This window comes from Myxine glutinosa, chromosome 2 (genome assembly GCF_964187855.1).
Source record: "Myxine glutinosa chromosome 2, kmMyxGlut1.1, whole genome shotgun sequence".
NCBI lineage: Eukaryota > Metazoa > Chordata > Myxini > Myxiniformes > Myxinidae > Myxine > Myxine glutinosa.
This window is the reverse complement of record NC_136262.1, coordinates 176,160,812-176,179,339: the sequence shown is the minus strand read 5'-3', so window position 1 is coordinate 176,179,339 and position 18,528 is coordinate 176,160,812.

Genomic DNA, 18,528 nt, shown 5'->3' with positions numbered 1-18,528 from the left:
AAAGCCTTGTACTAAGCAGACAAACCACACACACATTTTATTAATTTCATTTTTTTCTCCCTTTGAGTTGTATACGAGTCCGTATGGGGGTGCCCCGATTAGGAATTCGATTTTACCGTGCATTTCTTGTTACCTGCATTTATTTTATTAAACCCTTTATTTATTGCATTTTTATTCCGTGTTGGCCTTGTTTAATTGTCGTGGTTTGAGGATGCTCCAGTGGAATCCATGCAGGTAAGAGCTTCGCTAACCTCCGTTCCCGCGCGTGTAAAGAAGAGCCGCCATTGTTTGAGTGAATACCTCTGAGTTAAAGCTTGATCGGCCACCCGCCACCTTGGGGGATCTTAACCCCCGGGAACACACTGCATACGGTCTGGCACCCTGCTCTGCTCACCAAACTTTCCTCCTTTGGTATCCATGGAAATCTCCACGCATGGCTGGCGGACTTCCTCTCTGGTCGTAGTCAACGTGTGGCCCTGAATGGGTTTCTCTCATCTCCTCTTCCTGTTCAGGTGGGAGTTCCCCAAGGTAGTGTTCTGGGCCCTGTGCTTTTTCTGGTCTTCATCAATGATCTCTCTGACTCTCTTGAAAATCCTCTCTATCTCTTTGCTGACGACTCTACTCTCTGTCGCTCCATTCCTCATCCCTCAGATCGGCAGTCTGCAGCCTCCTCACTCTCTGCAGACCTGGACAAAATCACAGACTGGGCAAACAAATGGAACATGTCTTTCAATCCTGATAAATCTCACACTCTTACGATGTCTCTCCGAAAAGACCGACTGGAAAACCCTCCCATCCACTTTCTGAATAATCCTCTCCAAGAAGTTCTGTCACTCAAGCTTTTGGGTCTCACTATTTGCCATGATCTTTCCTGGGAAAACCACATTTCAAATCTGGCCTCCAAAGCCAGTCGCCGACTGGGCATCCTCCGTCGTGCGAAGTCCTTCCTTGGCACACCTGAGCTCCTCACCACATACAAGGCTTTCATCCGCAGCTCTATGGAATACTGCTCTCCCCTCTGGTCTGGTGCTCCTGCCTCACACCTAGCCCGTCTTCCCGCTGTTGAAACCAAAGCGTTCAGAATCATTGGAATCTCCCGTGATGAAGCTAACTCCAAGGGCCTTTCACTCACTCACCGCAGGCAGGTTGGTGGTCTTTCCGTCTTCTACCGACTCCTCTCTGGCCTTGCCCCCCCAGCCCTCTCTGGGCTCTGTCCCCCAAATATTCCTACAGGTCGCACAAGATCTGCCTGCAACCCTCTTATGGTTAAACTGCCAAAATCAAGACTTTCTGCTCACCTTCACTCCTTCATTCCTCTTTTCTCCCACCTCTGGAACAAACTCCCTCACTCTCTTCAATCCCACTCCACCCTCCAGGTCTTTAAAACAGCTGTTCACCACCATCTCTTATCCTCCCCCATCCAAAACCTTGATCTTTTCTACCCCCGCTAATTTCGGTCCCCTTGTGTTTTATACCTCCCCCCCCCCCTCCCCTTCCCACGCCTCCTGCCCCCAAGCCCTCTCCCTCCCACACTTCTCCCTGCTCTCAAATGTTGTGGTTGTGTGCTTCCCCTTCTCTCCCCATCTGGTCTTCCGCTCCTTCTTTTTGTATATTTTGTTTGTCTGGTTGATTTGTTTGTGAAATAAATGTTAGCTCTTTCACGAGCCCGGATTCAGTATACAAAAAACAAACAAACAAAAAAAAAACACGACAGTATGTAGAGTAATCCACTGGCACATCTGCAAAAGTCTCAATAATCCAGTTCCAGAAAACTCGTGGAAACTTGAACCAAAAGCGATCACTGAAAACAAGGAAGTAATGCTCACGTATGACCTAATTATCACATCAAGCGTGAACATAAAAAAACAAAGCATTGCGACCAGATATAGTACTGAGGTACCAAAAATAAATTAAGGAATTGCTAATTGAGGTGTCAGTCCCCAGCAATTTGGCCTAAATAACACAGAAATCAAGAAATTGACCAAATACAAAGATACCTCAACAATGAAGTGAAAATATCCTGTAAGCTGAATATCGCCGAAATTGTACCAGAGTTTATTGGACCAATGGGATTGATTTTAGAAAACCTTACCGAGATCTTAAAAAACAATCCCTGGGAATATTACAACAAATGAACTGCAATTGGAAGCTGTCCGAGGATCGGTGACGATCCTCAAAAGCTCAAAAGAACCCTCAGAACAAAACTTTAACAAAAATAAAAGTTCACAAACTGGTCCATGAATCATGATCTCTTATGGAAACAGAAGTGGATACTTCGATACATGGTAGGACTCCATTCCACCCTCTGAAACCCGCATATGGATATAACAACCAACTCAACACACACAAACACACACACACACACACACACACACACACACATACCCACCTTGCTCTTTCTGCCTTCTGCACTCTTTAATCAACCCCTGCGTTCACAGGGCATACATGTTCTATCATAACCCATTACCTTATTTCCCTCCCAAGTCTAAGCTAATTCCCACCTCCATTCATTCATACACCTCTTCTCTTGCAAGTGGAACAAACTTCCCAAATTTGTTATCTCAAGATCTTCTTTTTACGACTTCAAGGCTGCCACACAATGCTACCTCATGGTCCGTCCCATCTGTCCCTTTGAGCTTTTCTACACCCATTGAGATCCTATTGCCCTTTCACCTGCAACTCCTACACTCAAGTCAGTGTGGTCTTGTTTTCCCCTTTACCCTCGCCCGGCTTATTTCTGTGTTGACCCTTTCCCTCTGTTCTAATCATCCTTAAGCCTTGGCACCTGTATAAAAACATTGCTGGTTGCTGTGCTAAGCCCACGTGCTCTTTATATTTCATCATTGTTTCAGGAGTTATTTTTATGCCTCCGTCGACGAAGGCATTATGTTTTCTGGTTGTCCGTCCGTACGGGATAAACCTTGTTTTTCTCAGCAACCCCATGTCCGATTGAGACATTACTTTCAGGGTAGGAGTGACACCCATGCAGAATGTTTTCATGATAATTGTGACGTCATGGGTCACGTGGCATGGCAGCCAACTTGGATTAAAAGCAAATAATTTTAAAAATATTTCTCGGAAACCGCTGAATGGAATTTTTTTTTAAACTTGGCGCATTTTCAAGTACTCCCAATGGCGAACAAAAGCATGATCATGATGACATCATAGGTGAAGTGGTATACCAGGCCAAAAATCTTTTAATGGAATTCCTTATCGTAAAAATCTGAAATTGCATGCACATGATCTATGACACATTTGTATTTAAACATTAAATTTATGACATCATAGGTCACTTGTTTTGGCAGCCATCTTGGATTTAACCTAAAACATCTTCCAAACCATCAAATTGATTGACTCGAAACTTTATGTGTGTCATTGACTAGGCATGGCGATTAAAATATGATCATAACAACATCATTGGTCACATGGTGTGGCAGCCATATTGGATTGAAGGAAAATATTACAATAATTATATCTCTGAAACCGCTCACCCTATTGATGCGAAATTTTACAAATAACATCTAACAGCATTTGTTGCATATAGTTTGAAAATAATGACAAAAACAAACCTTATCCGATCAACACGAAACTTCAAAAACATGATCACCTACCCATACATATGCAGAGTGTACATTTTTAAAGGTCATATGTCACGTGGTATGGCAGTCATATTAGCTTGAAAGCAGATAATTAAAAAAATCCCTTCTCTGAAACTGTTTCACCGATTGATGTGGAACCTGCCATGACTGGTGAAAATGTGACACTTGAAAACTGCTGAAGGGATTTAAATTAAAACTTGTTTATTTTTAGGACAGTGAACGAGGGCATCTACCCATTGTGGGACTTTGCGGAGGCATGTTGGTGACACGGTCACATTGTTCTAGTTTAAACATTGCTCTCAGGCTCATGTCGGAGCTTGTATATAAATGAGGACAAACAATAGGTAACATCAGTATCAATTTACATGGATTAAAATGAAGGGAGTAAAAAATGGGATAAAATCTAGAATTTGAACCTGGCTCGTAATGGGGACGCTTCCAGGTACTCTTGAGAACGGTACTTTTGGAATACAATTTTTATGTGTATTGTATTGCTACATCTGAGAAATATTAAATCAAGATTAGTGCACCACTTCCCACCAAGCTCTGCTTTGCAAACAAGACCCCAACACCTCAAGAGAGAATCTGCGCTTCTTTTGCCACTTGCAATTCCTCACTCCATCACTTACTATGTTCGCTGGAATTCTGTGCAAGAAATGTAAATGTTGGTTCCTCTTTAGATGTTTTTTTGACTTTTGTTGCTTGCAGATACAGACGAGTATATATAGTTGCCAGTTTTGCATGGTCTTATTCAGCTCATGCATGGGCCTAAGGCTTTCTCAATCTTACATTATCTTATCCGGCGATTCCTTTCTGTTCAAAAGTATGGTTTTATGGATATTTAAGCGGTTGAAATGTCTTTTGCACTTTTCTGGAGGCTGTGCAGGCTGTTAAACATGCTGTAGCTGCCCTGACGATGAATTCTATTTACCCTTTCTATGTGTCAATTTTTGCCATGAGCATGCTATAGCAGGAAGTGAAAGTGGGCAAATGCTCCCAAATGCCAAGAGGAAAGACATTTGAGCCGAGCAAAACTACTACATCTAACGATATTGCTCTTTTGATTGTCATTGTCACATGAGGCTTGGAATGTTAACAACGCATAAAGTCGACACACGATGACTGATTGCATTGCTCAATAAGGTGCAATTAATAGGTTTCCAGAGCTTTTTAAAAATCGAGTTGTTGTTGCTTTAATCATTTGCATCGTCTCAATGGAAGCTGCAGATTTAGTAGAGTAATGGTCATCAAGAGTCAGTGTAGTCACTCTTGCCTTTTGCTAAGGTTGTGCCATATATATATTGTTGCGGTTGTGCCATAAAGGCAAACCCCCTATCGTCAATTGCACGACAACATGTAGCCTGCAGTAGTTAGCTATGTCCTATTGAATGTAAAGATTAGTCCTTTCCCATTGTGTAGTAATCAAGACCAATATGTGTTGAAGTTAAGCAGGATGTCAAGCCTTTGTGTGGCTGGGAGAAGCCATTACTAACGTGCAGGAAGGCATGGCCAAAAGCACGGCCCATGTGGCCATGATGCGACAAGCCTCAGCCAATGGGAGGTAAACATTTTTGCATGCGTGGGCGGATCTGGTAACAGCCCACGCGGATTGCATTTTCACTCTCTTGCTTTGGATTTCGCCACGTGGACGACACCCCTCTTGGACTCTGCCGCGCCGACGATAGTGCTCTTTGCTTTGGGATTTTGCTGCGCGACGACCTCCTGTTCTAAACGCTTGCATTTCGCCTCGCCACGTGGACGACACCCCTCTTGGACTCTGCCTCGCCGACGATAGTGCTCTTGATTTCGCCTCGTGGACCACAATTCTCTTGCCTTTGTCCTTCGCCAACACTTCTCTCTTGCTTGTTGCATCGACGCCCGACACCCATCGCTTCTTCGCCGATCTCTTGCGCCATCCGGCTGACCTGCAAGCTCGTCCAACCTGTGCTGAAGTTCGTCCGTGCCGACTTCGAGGCGGCGGTTCGTCCTTCGGACCTGACCTCGTCCAGGCTGCACGTCACGATCAGCTGCGAGCTGCGCACACCAGACCACGTGGCCACCAGCGAGGCAATCCAAGCACGTACACCGGTACGAAAATAACCAGTGTATTTTCCCCTGTGTGAGAGTGAGTGTGAAGGCGCCTGTGGGGTTTATGATAGGTAAGAATTGTTCAGCTTTATCTTTTGTCTATTCTCTGTGCCTTCTAAATAAAAGGCTGTACATTTCGTTGTTACATTCCAACCTGTTCGGTACGTCCTTTCTCCATTGGCCTAGCATCATCCGAGACCGAATTTGGCTAGATTCAGGTCCATAAATCTCGTGAGGTAACGCCGCTTTCCACACCGTGCAAATCCGCTCGGCACGCAATTGAATAAGGTGTGTGAAAGCGAGGGTTCGATCCCAGGTTTCTCCGGTCACGTGTCGTGAAGTTATTTGGGAATATTGACCAGTAAACTCTTCGACGTGTAGCTGGGAAATTGGCGATCGGAATTGCTTGGCAATCCATCAACCACGAACCTAGTCGTGGACGGCGGCCTCAGTGGACCCGGAGTTTGAGGGGGAGCGGGGCATAAACCCCCCTTAGTATGTCGACGAACCCGGGATCCGCAACAATATATATATATATATATATATATATATATATATATATATATATATATATATATATATATATATATATATTTATATATATATATATTTATATATATATATATATATATATATATTCATTTTTTGGAAAACAAAGTTGAGGCTCGTGTAAGAGCTCGCACAAAACACATAAAAATATAAACAGAAACACACCTGAAACATATAATAAAGGGAGTGGGAAACAACAGGGGAGAGAGAGGGAAGCACAACAACAGTAGAGAACAGGGACATCGGGAGATCTGTGGAAGGGAGAGGGCTGGGGCGGGGTACACGGGTTAAAGTAGATGGACACTACTCGGACTTTCAGGAAAGAAAACGGAATATGAAATAGGTGGATTTGGGGTGTATTAACGAGGGTAGAAAAGATCAAGGTTTTGGATGGGAGAAGATATGAGATGGTGGTGAACAGCTGTTAATTCATTGTTACGTTATCTGCATTAAAGACTACTCCATTGGGAAAATCAACGCCTCTGCTTCTGTTGTGCATGAACTACACTGTCATCTTCTTCACTGAGAGTTTGGATTTCCACACAGTTCTGAATTTAGCCTCTAATTTCTGCGACTTCAAATACTCCCTGCATTGAACTGAAATACATAAAACTGTTTGCCATTTCCCTCCCAAGTGCTGTAAGCTGGTAAGCTGGATAAGATTTGTCTTTCGATAATACAGTGAGATCGCTGTTCTATTTTTTGTTTTCTTTCGTATTAGTTAAAGACCCTTTCCCTAACGGTTCGGAATTGGGGCCGACAAGCGATTCGGAGTGTGGTTTCCACCTTTCAGCATGGTGGTCGTAATCATAACATTTGAATACACTCTGTAGGCAGGTGGTCGTAATCCCCGAGTACTTGACAATATGTTGCACACATGACATCACGTCAAGATAGGTGAACATGTGCGATCCCCAAGGCAGACGTTAGCACCTGCACTGCAGGGGACAAGGAACAGTTTCATATGGCGGCTCAGACATAGCAATAGCACATGCTGCGTCTGTTTTGATGCCGAGACCATCTGCATTTTACAATATTTTTCCTCCATTTGCCGAATTATACTCCCCAAGCTATCTTTGATCAGTGCCGTGTAACTGATAGTCGGCTATTCATAATTTTGCATTCGCTCACCTTGTTCCACTCGATTTTGTTCACTACCCATTATCGACTCAATCATTTCACTGGGTTAATATATGCTGTATCTGAACCCCTGGCTTATGACATGGGGAACCCCTATTCAAATCCTACAACCCCTGTTCAAATCCTACAACCCGTGTTCAAATCCTACAACCCCTGTTCAAATCCTATAACCCCTGTTCAAATCCTACAACCCCTGTTCAAATCCTACAACCCCTGTTCAAATCCTATAACCCCTGTTCAAATCCTACAACCCCTATTCATATCCTACAACCCCTATTCAAATCCTACAACCCCTGTTCGAATCCTACAACCCCTGTTCAAATCCTACAACCCCTATTCAAATCCTACAACCCCTGTTCAAATCCTACAACCCCTGCTCAAATCCTACAACCCCTGTTCAAATCCTACAACCCCTGTTCAAATCCTACAACCCCTGTTCAAATCCTACAACCTCTGTTTTAATCCTACAACCCCTGTTCAAATCCTACAACCCCTGTTCAAATCCTATAACTCCTGTTCAAATCCTACAACCCCTGTTCAAATCCTACAACCCCTGTTCAAATCCTACAACACCTGTTCAAATCCTACAACCCCTGTTCAAATCCTACAACCCCTGTTCAAATCCTACAACCCCTGTTCAAATCCTACAACCCCTGTTCAAATTCTCCAACCCCTGTTCAAATCCTACAACCCCTGTTCAAATTCTCCAACCCCTGTTCAAATCCAACAACCCCTGTTCAAATCCTATAACCCCTGTTCAAATCCGACAACTCCTGTTCAAATCCTACAACCCCTGTTCAAATCCTACAACCCCTGTTCAAATCCTACAACCCATGTTCAAATTCTCCAACCCCTATTCAAATTCTCCAACCCCTGTTCAAATCCTACAACCCCTGTTCAAATCCTACAACCCCTGTTCAAATTCTCCAAACCCTGTTCAAATTCTCCAACCCCTGTTCAAATTCTCCAACCCCTGTTCAAATTCTCCAACCCCTGTTGAAATCCTACAACTCCTGTTCAAATCCTACAACTGCTGTTCAAATTCTCCAACCCCTGTTCAAATTCTCCAACCCCTGTTCAAATTCTCCAACCCCTGTTCAAATCCTACAACCCCTGTTCAAATCCTACAACTCCTGTTCAAATCCTACAACCCCTGTTCAAATTCTCCAACCCCTGTTCAAATTCTCCAACCCCTGTTCAAATTCTCCAACCCCTGTTCAAATCCTACAACCCCTGTTCAAATCCTACAACTCCTGTTCAAATCCTACAACCCCTGTTCAAATCCTACAACTCCTGTTCAAATCCTACAACCCCTGTTCAAATCCTACAACCCCTGTTCAAATCCTACAACCCCTGTTCAAATCATACAACTCCTGTTCAAATCCTACAACCCCTGTTCAAATCCTACAACTCCTGTTCAAATCCTACAACTCCTGTTCAAATCCTACAACCCCTGTTCAAATCCTACAACCCCTGTTCAAATCCTACAACCCCTGTTCAAATCCTACAACTCCTGTTCAAATCCTACAACCCCTGTTCAAATCCTACAATCCCTGTTCAAATCCTACAACTCCTGTTCAAATCCTACAACCCCTGTTCAAATCCTACAACCCCTGTTCAAATCCTACAACCCCTGTTCAAATCCTACAACTCCTGTTCAAATCCTACAGCCCTTGTTCAAATCCTACAACTCCTGTTCAAATCCTACAACTCCTGTTCAAATCCTACAACTCCTGTTCAAATCCTACAACCCCTGTTCAAATTCTCCAACCCCTATTCAAATCCTACAACCCCTGTTCAAATCCTACAACCCCTGTTCAAATTCTCCAACCCCTGTTCAAATTCTCCAACCCCTGTTCAAATTCTCCAACCCCTGTTCAAATCCTACAACCCCTGTTCAAATCCTACCACTCCTGTTCAAATCCTACAACCCCTGTTCAAATCCTACAACGCCTGTTCAAATTCTCCAACACCTATTCAAATCCTACAACCCCTGTTCAAATCCTACAACCCCTGTTCAAATCCTACAACCCCTGTTCAAATTCTCCAACCCCTATTCAAACCCTACAACCCCTGTTCAAATCCTACAACCCCTGTTCAAATCCTACAACCCCTGTTCAAATCTTACAACCCCTGTTCAAATTCTCCAACCCCTGTTCAAATCCTACAACCCCTGTTCAAATCCTACAACCCCTGTTCAAATCCTACAACCCCTGTTCAAATTCTCCAACCCCTGTTCAAATCCTACAACCCCTATTCAAATCCTACAACCCCTGTTCGAATTCTCCAACCCCTGTTCAAATCCTACAACCCCTGTTCAAATCCTACAACCCCTGTTCAAATTCTCCAACCCCTGTTCAAATCCTACAACTCCTATTCAAATCCTACAACCCCTGTTCGAATTCTCCAACGCCTGTTCAAATCCTACAACCCCTGTTCAAATCCTACAACCCCTGTTCGAATTATCGAACCCCTGTTCAAATCCTACAACCCCTGTTCAAATGCTACAACCCCTGTTCAAATCCTACAACCCCTGTTCAAATTCTCCAACCCCTGTTCAAATCCTACAACCCCTATTCAAATCCTACAACCCCTGTTCGAATTCTCCAACCCCTGTTCAAATCCTACAACCCCTGTTCAAATCCTACAACCCCTGTTCAAATCCTACAACCCCTTTTCAAATCCTACAACCCCTGTTCAAATTCTCCAACCCCTGTTCAAATCCTACAACCCCTGCTCAAATTCTCCAACCCCTGTTCAAATCCTACAACCCCTGTTCAAATCCTACAACCCCTGTTCAAATCCTACAACTCCTGTTCAAATCCTACAACCCCTGTTCAAATCCTACAACCCATGTTCAAATTCTCCAACCCCTATTCAAATTCTGCAACCCCTGTTCAAATCTGACAACTCCTGTTCAAATCCTACAACCCCTTTTCAAATCCTACAACCCCTGTTCAAATCCTACAACCCATGTTCAAATTCTCCAACCCCTATTCAAATTCTCCAACCCCTGTTCAAATCCTACAACCCCTGTTCAAATCCTACAACCCCTGTTCAAATTCTCCAACCCCTGTTCAAATTCTCCAACCCCTGTTCAAATCCTACAACTCCTGTTCAAATCCTACAACTCCTGTTCAAATTCTCCAACCCCTGTCCAAATTCTCCAACCCCTGTTCAAATTCTCCAACCCCTGTTCAAATTCTCCAACCCCTGTTCAAATCCTACAACCCCTGTTCAAATCCTACAACTCCTGTTCAAATCCTACAACCCCTGTTCAAATTCTCCAACCCCTTCACGGCCCTTCACGTGACTCGTGGTGGTCCCTCTCGGCTCTCCCCCCGTTGGTATTTTTGTGCACATAAGATTGTTCACGGTTCTGTTTAAATATTATTTAAATATGTATAACCTTTCCCCTTCAGTGTTTTACTCAGTGGTATTTTACAACACGCTGTTTTTCTTCCTATTTAAAAGGCTTTTCTCAATTTCCTCTCCAACTCATTCCACCTCAAAAAAAAGAAATTCAATATCTTATACGTCTCCCTCACTACATGGTCTAAATTCACATTCATTCCATCCCTCCTCCATCATTCTGAACCGGATTGCTAACTTGAAAATCACAACAAACCCAATTTGTTTTCAATGTTCGTCTTTCATTAATCATCCACTTTCTAAACTCCCCTCTTGCCCCTCCCATCCAAATCCCTCCCCTTGCACCTACACTCCTAAACTCCCCCCTTGCCCCGCCACTCTTAAACTCCCCCCCTACCCCTCCACTCCTGAACTCCCCCCTTGCCCTTCCACTCCTGAACTCCCCCCTTGCCCTTCCCCTCCTAAACTCCCCCCTCACTCCTCCCCTTCAAAACTCCCCCCCAACCCCTCCCATTCAAATCTCCCACCATACCATTCCTCTCCAATTCTCCCTCCTCCCCCCTCCTCCTCAAAGCTGCCTCCTCCCCACTTCGTCTCCCTTCTATCTCATACCTCCACCCCCCCCAACCTTCTTCTTTCCTCTGCCCCCCCTCAAACAACCCCTCTCTGTGCCTCATCCCTTCACCTTCAAACCTTTCATCCTCCTCATCCTTCCCTTTCTTGGAACTCTTCTGCAATCGCTGACACACTAACAACTGCTCTCCCTACCTCCCCCTCTCATCCTTCATCTTACCCTACTCCTCCCCTCCCCTGTCCTGTACCCGATGCTCCCCCTCTCTCTTCATTAACGGTATGGACCTCAAACATCCGGGGCCTTCGCTCAAACCTGACTGATCTCTCCATACAGGTTGCTTCTGACAATCCAGACTTGATCTGCTTAACAGAGACTTTCCTCCTTCAAGATGTCTCTGATTCCTTAATATCTCTTCCTGGTTACTCCCTCCTCCGGTATGATGGACCTGAGCCTCGGCCTGGTGGTGGGGTGGCTATCTTTATCAAAAACTCTCTTCCTCACTCTCCTTGCACTGCCCTCTCTCCTCCTCACCCCCAAGAGTACCTCTGGCTACGGCTTCCTCTCCGCTCCCACCTTTTGTTCATATGTGTTCTGTACCGTCCCCCAAACAGTGATGACTCCATCTACATTTCACTGTCTGACAACATGGACCAACTTCTATCCACTCATCCCAACTCTCTCTTCCTCATATGTGGTGACTTCAATTGTCATCATGCTACCTGGTTGGGTGTGGGTTCCTCTCTCACCAGTCATGGCACCTCAGCAAAGGACTTCTGTGACTCACTGGGATTGACACAATCTGTCAATTTCCCGACCCGGATCTCAGCCAATAGAGTATCTTCTCTTCTGGACTTGTTATGACTAACTTCCCTGCTAATGTCTGCTGCTCTTCTTCTGCTCCAATCGGTTCTTCTGATCATGTGCTTGTCAAAGTGGACATCTCTCTGGCCATTCTCAGAGAGCCTCCTCAGCGTCGACGAGTCTGGCATTTCACTCAGGCCGACTGGGACGGTCTTCAAGCAGCCATCAATCGTCTGGATTGGTCTCCCATCTCCACTGCCTCTGACATCAATTCTTCCTGGGAATTCTTCCAAAGCAAACTGATCTCTCTCATGCACAGATTTATCCCATCTCGCCTTCAGTTGTCTTACCCTTCCTCCCGTCCATGGTACACTGAATCTTGTGGTGAGGCAGTTGCCCTGAAACAACTTGCCTTTGCCTCTTGGAAGGCTAATCCAACTGAAGGAAATCTCAGTTCCTTCCACCAAGCTCGGAACAAGTGTGTGTCTACCCTCAGGCGTGCCAGGAAGCACTATCTCTCCTCACTCAAGAATGAACTCTCAAACCTGTCTCCTTCCTCCAAATCCTGGTGGCGTCTGGTCAAATCCGTTTCTGGTGTTTGTTCCCCCTCCATCCCCTCCCTTACCTCAAATGGCCACACAGTTGACATCGCACGTGACAAAGCCGAATGCCTCAACTCTGTGTTTGCCTCAAAATCCTTAGTCCCAAACCCATCTCTCTCTGTTCCCACCTTTCCCAGTCGAACCAAACTGCTCCTGGACTCTGTGACCTTCTCTCCTGACAAGGTGGAGGAGTTTTTGTCAAACCTCGACTCTGATTCTGCAACTGGACCAGATGGCATCAGCCCACGCGTCCTAAAATCCTGCTCTGCCGCTCTATCTCACCCTCTCTCTGTTCTTTTCACCCTATCCTTTGCTCAAGGTCATCTGCCAGCATCCTGGAAATCAGCAAACATTACCGCTTTACACAAAAAAGGTGCAAAAACAGATCCTTGCAACTACAGACCAATCAGCCTGCTCCCAATTATCAGCAAAGTCATGGAATCCATCATTGCTTCGGATATGAAATCTTTCCTCTTCTCCAATGGCTTGATCTCTGATCATCAATTTGGTTTCAGACCAGGTCACTCTACTCTGGACATGCTGCTTCTGCTGTCTCAACAATGGATGGAGGTCCTCAATGCCAAACAGGAAATCAGAGCTGTCTCCCTTGACATATTACGTGCCTTCGATACGGTCTGGCACCCAGCTCTGCTCACCAAACTCTCCTCCTATGGTATCCATGGAAATCTCCATGCATGGCTTGCGGACTTCCTCTCTGGTCGTAGTCAATGTGTGGCCCTGAATGGATTTCTCTCATCTCCCCTTCCCGTTCAGGCTGGAGTTCCCCAAGGCAGTGTGCTGGGCCCTGTGCTTTTTCTGGTCTTTATCAATGATCTCTCCGACTCTCTGGAAAATCCTCTGTATCTCTTTGCTGATGACTCCACTCTCTGCCGCTCCATTCCTCTTCCCTCAGATCGGCAGTCTGCAGCCTCCTCACTCTCTGAAGACCTGGACAAAATCACAGACTGGTCAAACATGTGGAACATGTCTTTCAATCCTGACAAATCTCACACTCTTACTATGTCTCTCCGAAAAGATCGACTGGACAACCCTCCCATCTACTTTCTCAACAATCCTCTCCAAGAAGTTCTGTCGCTCAAGCTTTTGGGTCTCACCATCTGCCATGATCTTTCTTGGGAAAACCACATTTCCAAGCTGGCCTCCAAAGCCAGTCGCCGACTGGGCATCCTCCGTCGTGCGAAGTCCTTCCAAGGCACACCTGAGCTCCTCACCACATACAAGGCTTTTATCCGCAGCTCAATGGAATACTGTTCTCCCCTATGGGCTGGTGCTCCTGCCTCACACCTGGCTCGGCTTCACGCTGTTGAATCCAAAGCTTTCAGAATCATTGGAATCTCCCGCGATGAAGCTATCTCTGAGGGCCTTTCACTCACTCACCGCAGGCAGGTAGGTGGTCTTTCTGTCTTCTACCGACTCCTCTCCGGCCTTGCTCCCCCAGCTCTCTCTGTGCTCTGTCCCCCAAATATTCCTACAGGTCGCACAAGATCTGCCAGCCACCCTCTGATGGTTAAACTGCCGAAATCTCGGCTCTCTGCTCACCTTCACTCTTTCATTCCTCTTTTCTCCCGCCTCTGGAACAAACTCCCACACTCACTTCAATCACACTCCTCCCTCCAGGTCTTCAAAACAGCTGTTCACCACCATCTCTTATCTTCCCCCATCCAAAACCTTGATCTTTTCTACCCCCACTAATTCACCCCAGATCCACCTTGTTTGAAATTCCAACTTCTTTCCTGGAAGTCTTGGCAGTGTCCATATGTTTTATACCTCTCCCACCCCCCCCCCCTTCCCATGCCTCCCCCCCAAAGCCCTCTCCCTCCCACAGTTCTCTCGATGTCTCCATGTCTCTCGGTCCCTGCTCTCAAATGTTGTGTTTGTGTCCTTCCCCCTCTCTCCCCATCTTGTCTACCGCTCCCGATGTTATTTGTTTTGTGTGTCTGTTTGTCTTTCTGTGTGATTAATGTTCGCTCTTTCACGAGCCTCGATCTTGTATACAAAAAAAAAAAAAAAAAAAAAAAAAAACCCCTGTTCAAATTCTCCAACCCCTGTTCAAATTCTCCAACCCCTGTTCAAATCCTACAACCCCTGTTCAAATCCTACAACTCCTGTTCAAATCCTACAACCCCTGTTCAAATCCTACAACTCCTGTTCAAATCCTACAACCCCTGTTCAAATCCTACAACCCCTGTTCAAATCCTACAACCCCTGTTCAAATCCTACAACTCCTGTTCAAATCCTACAACCCCTGTTCAAATCCTACAACTCCTGTTCAAATCCTACAACTCCTGTTCAAATCCTACAACCCCTGTTCAAATCCTACAACCCCTGTTCAAATCCTACAACCCCTCTTCAAAACCTACAACCCCTGTTCAAATCCTACAACTCCTGTTCAAATCCTACAACCCCTGTTCAAATCCTACAACCCCTGTTCAAATCCTACAACTCCTGTTCAAATCCTACAACCCCTGTTCAAATCCTACAACCCCTGTTCAAATCCTACAACCCCTGTTCAAATCCTATGACTCCTGTTCAAATCCTACAACCCCTGTTCAAATCCTACAACTCCTGTTCAAATCCTACAACTCCTATTCAAATCCTACAACCCCTGTTCAAATCCTACAACTCCTGTTCAAATCCTACAACCCCTGTTCAAATTCTCCAACCCCTATTCAAATCCTACAACCCCTGTTCAAATCCTACAACCCCTGTTCAAATTCTCTAACCCCTGTTCAAATTCTCCAACCCCTGTTCAAATTCTCCAACCCCTGTTCAAATCCTACAACCCCTGTTCAAATTCTCCAACCCCTGTTCAAATTCTCCAACCCCTGTTCAAATCCTACAACTCCTGTTCAAATCCTACAACCCCTGTTCAAATTCTCCAACCCCTATTCAAATCCTACAACCCCTGTTCAAATCCTACAACCCCTGTTCAAATTCTCTAACCCCTGTTCAAATTCTCCAACCCCTGTTCAAATTCTCCAACCCCTGTTCAAATCCTACAACCCCTGTTCAAATTCTCCAACCCCTGTTCAAATTCTCCAACCCCTGTTCAAATCCTACAACCCCTGTTCAAATCCTACAACCCCTGTTCAAATCCTACAACCCATGTTCAAATTCTCCAACCCCTATTCAAATTCTCCAACCCCTGTTCAAATCCTACAACCCCTGTTCAAATCCTACAACCCCTGTTCAAATTCTCCAACCCCTGTTCAAATTCTCCAACCCCTGTTCAAATTCTCCAACCCCTGTTCAAATTCTCCAACCCCTGTTCAAATCCTACAACTCCTGTTCAAATCCTACAACTGCTGTTCAAATTCTCCAACCCCTGTTCAAATTCTCCAACCCCTGTTCAAATTCTCCAACCCCTGTTCAAATCCTACAACCCCTGTTCAAATCCTACAACTCCTGTTCAAATCCTACAACCCCTGTTCAAATTCTCCAACCCCTGTTCAAATTCTCCAACCCCTGTTCAAATTCTCCAACCCCTGTTCAAATCCTACAACCCCTGTTCAAATCCTACAACTCCTGTTCAAATCCTACAACCCCTGTTCAAATCCTACAACTCCTGTTCAAATCCTACAACCCCTGTTCAAATCCTACAACCCCTGTTCAAATCCTACAACCCCTGTTCAAATCCTACAACTCCTGTTCAAATCCTACAACCCCTGTTCAAATCCTACAACTCCTGTTCAAATCCTACAACTCCTGTTCAAATCCTACAACCCCTGTTCAAATCCTACAACCCCTGTTCAAATCCTACAACCCCTGTTCAAATCCTACAACTCCTGTTCAAATCCTACAACCCCTGTTCAAATCCTACAACCCCTGTTCAAATCCTACAACTCCTGTTCAAATCCTACAACCCCTGTTCAAATCCTACAACCCCTGTTCAAATCCTACAACCCCTGTTCAAATCCTACAACTCCTGTTCAAATCCTACAGCCCTTGTTCAAATCCTACAACTCCTGTTCAAATCCTCCAACTCCTGTTCAAATCCTACAACTCCTGTTCAAATCCTACAACCCCTGTTCAAATTCTCCAACCCCTATTCAAATCCTACAACCCCTGTTCAAATCCTACAACCCCTGTTCAAATTCTCCAACCCCTGTTCAAATTCTCCAACCCCTGTTCAAATTCTCCAACCCCTGTTCAAATCCTACAACCCCTGTTCAAATCCTACCACTCCTGTTCAAATCCTACAACCCCTGTTCAAATCCTACAACGCCTGTTCAAATTCTCCAACACCTATTCAAATCCTACAACCCCTGTTCAAATCCTACAACCCCTGTTCAAATCCTACAACCCCTGTTCAAATTCTCCAACCCCTATTCAAACCCTACAACCCCTGTTCAAATCCTACAACCCCTGTTCAAATCCTACAACCCCTGTTCAAATCTTACAACCCCTGTTCAAATTATCCAACCCCTGTTCAAATCCTACAACCCCTGTTCAAATCCTACAACCCCTGTTCAAATCCTACAACCCCTGTTCAAATCCTACAACCCCTGTTCAAATTCTCCAACCCTTGTTCAAATCCTACAACCCCTATTCAAATCCTACAACCCCTGTTCGAATTCTCCAACCCCTGTTCAAATCCTACAACCCCTGTTCAAATCCTACAACCCCTGTTCAAATTCTCCAACCCCTGTTCAAATCCTACAACCCCTATTCAAATCCTACAACCCCTGTTCGAATTCTCCAACGCCTGTTCAAATCCTACAACCCCTGTTCAAATCCTACAACCCCTGTTCGAATTATCGAACCCCTGTTCAAATCCTACAACCCCTGTTCAAATGCTACAACCCCTGTTCAAATCCTACAACCCCTGTTCAAATTCTCCAACCCCTGTTCAAATCCTACAACCCCTATTCAAATCCTACAACCCCTGTTCGAATTCTCCAACCCCTGTTCAAATCCTACAACCCCTGTTCAAATCCTACAACCCCTGTTCAAATCCTACAACCCCTTTTCAAATCCTACAACCCCTGTTCAAATTCTCCAACCCCTGTTCAAATCCTACAACCCCTGCTCAAATTCTCCAACCCCTGTTCAAATCCTACAACCCCTGTTCAAATCCTACAACCCCTGTTCAAATCCTACAACTCCTGTTCAAATCCTACAACCCCTGTTCAAATCCTACAACCCATGTTCAAATTCTCCAACCCCTATTCAAATTCTGCAACCCCTGTTCAAATCTGACAACTCCTGTTCAAATCCTACAACCCCTTTTCAAATCCTACAACCCCTGTTCAAATCCTACAACCCATGTTCAAATTCTCCAACCCCTATTCAAATTCTCCAACCCCTGTTCAAATCCTACAACCCCTGTTCAAATCCTACAACCCCTGTTCAAATTCTCCAACCCCTGTTCAAATTCTCCAACCCCTGTTCAAATTCTCCAACCCCTGTTCAAATCCTACAACTCCTGTTCAAATTCTCCAACCCCTGTCCAAATTCTCCAACCCCTGTTCAAATTCTCCAACCCCTGTTCAAATTCTCCAACCCCTGTTCAAATCCTACAACCCCTGTTCAAATCCTACAACTCCTGTTCAAATCCTACAACCCCTGTTCAAATTCTCCAACCCCTTCACGGCCCTTCACGTGACTCGTGGTGGTCCCTCTCGGCTCTCCCCCCGTTGGTATTTTTGTGCACATAAGATTGTTCACGGTTCTGTTTAAATATTATTTAAATATGTATAACCTTTCCCCTTCAGTGTTTTACTCAGTGGTATTTTACAACACGCTGTTTTTCTTCCTATTTAAAAGGCTTTTCTCAATTTCC